Raw genomic sequence first — 2,230 nt, 5'->3', positions numbered from 1 at the left:
TCTATCTATCTATCTATCTATCTATCTATCTATCTATCTATCTATCTATCTATCTATCTATGTACGTATGCATTCATTCATTCATTCCATTCATTTTGAGCACAAAAGGGAAAAAACACTGGGAAATATACCTTTGGCTGGATCTGTAGGGAAAAGGACTTGAGATCTTTTTTTTTTCATCATTAACGTGTTGATATCTGATCTGATAGTATAGCTTGTACATAAATCATCTCTACAGGTTTTAGAGAATTAAATGTTATGAACAAGATGACCTCCTGAGGAGGTCTTCATTCACCTGACAAACAAACAAGTGCCTGCTACCTGCCCAACACCCTCTGATCTGTAAGGTAGGCCTTCATGTTTATCCTGAACATTGATGATGTTGATTGTCCATGTGTACATCAAGGAGTTCATCAAGGATCAAGGAGATCAAGTACATCACTTTAGGTGAGGAAATTAAAATATAGACACTAAGCTGGGAAAGAGGGAGCTGGCCCAGGCAGCTGTTGTCTCAACCCCTCCTGCCTTTGATTCAGTGAAGTGATTAAAAAAAACTTAAATGATAATAACAAGGAAATCAAGGTGTTGTTAAATGAAAAAATGCAGTAGGGGAAAGCTGGGAATTTTTCTTGTTGCTTACAGAAAGTTGGTTTGACTGGTGAGAGAAGTCGGTTAGGTTGGTGATTACCCACAGCCTTTTACTTCAGGCTGTGAAAACCACACTTTAATTTCTGGTTTCTCCAATCACTCTCTAGTGTTTGGTTTCTCTTAGGTCTTTAGCTGTTCTCTGCCAGGAAGAGGTTGACAATGTTAATCAGTGCCCTGGCTACATCTTCAGGCATATACAAGCAGAGTCTGTATTAGATCGGCCCACTCTGTAGTGCCAATCTTCCTATTTGACCTAACATAAATGTGGATTTATGGCTTTAAATTAATGGGTCTTAGAGATTATTAGGGATGTCCACAGGTTTATATAGTTGGTTTTTTTTTTAAAGGACTTAAATGGTGAAAAAATGAAGCAAACTATTTTGGGCACAAGAGAAGACTGGAAAGAAGCTCTAAGATTTTCTTTGCATTTGCAAAGATTTGTACCTGGAGCAGGAATCTGCTGCTGCCTCTCCTTCAGGTGACAGGTTATCTTGCCTCTCCCTGAGCACCCTTCCTGGCAAGCACTTCTGGACTGGTGCCTGGTCTGGATCGGGACAGAAAAGAAGACAATCTGATCCAGTTTACCCCTGGTGGGAAGTTTCATTGAAAAAAAAAGTGGTGCTTTCTGCCTTGAGTTGGTTACTGTTATGAAACTAGAGGGTGTAGGCCTATTATTAAGTAAATTGTTCAGGTGTGGAGAGACCTGTGTCCCAGGATGAGCCCAGGATTAGCTGGACTGGCCAAAGAATAAGCGTTTTTTTGATTAGGACCATTCATTCAGAGGCAAAGTTGGGAAGACACGAGAGTTTGTCTTTCAGGAGCTTTTTCTTACCTTCTTCTGTCCCTTCTTCACATCCCAGAGACCCAGTCTGCACAGAGTCTCCCACTGTACCAGCCCTGCTGTCTGGAGCAATGCCCTTTGTCCCCAAGTTCCCTTTCCCTTCTCCAGCAAAAAAGTCCCTTTCCCTCAGGGTGGCAGATCTCAGCAAGTCTTGAGAAAAAAAGTTTCTGATTAAGTTTAAGTGAACCTCTGTATTTGCATTTTACAAGATGAGTTAGTTAACTGAAAGGAATGAATTTTTAATAGACTCATTTCTATGCAGGTTTTTTGTTTGGTTTGGGTTTTTTGGTTTTGATTTGTTTTGTTTTTGTCTGGGATGCTTTCCTTAACCGTCCCTCAAAAAGGCAATCGGCCATCTGCCTTGTGCCCCTTCCACGAGCCCAGGAACCTTCTTGTCGTCAGGAGGAATTCCTTCAGCCATAGTCAGTCTTGACATAGCTTTCCCTGAAAATGACATGGTGGTTGTTTGTTTGTTTTGTGTTTGCAGTTAACCAAAGCATTCTGTACCAGTGACAAAATATACATGTGTGTGTTTTTAAGATAGACTTTTGAGTCAGGGAACACCTGGGAGTCATTGGCAGAACTGTACAATTTCCCCCAGGGAAATTCACCACATTCTTCCTCCTGGTCACCTCCGAGGTCTTCTCAGATCCACAGACAGTGTTATGTATTATATGTTATTATAACATATCTTTGTATATTTATGTAATGGTAAGCCCTGGTCTGGGCAAGAGGCTTTCT

This window comes from Petaurus breviceps, unplaced genomic scaffold (genome assembly GCF_028583685.1).
Source record: "Petaurus breviceps papuanus isolate PSGF00001 unplaced genomic scaffold, PetGlider_PUasm1.0 99, whole genome shotgun sequence".
Lineage (NCBI taxonomy): Eukaryota > Metazoa > Chordata > Mammalia > Diprotodontia > Petauridae > Petaurus > Petaurus breviceps.
Note: the sequence above shows the minus strand (reverse complement) of the source record.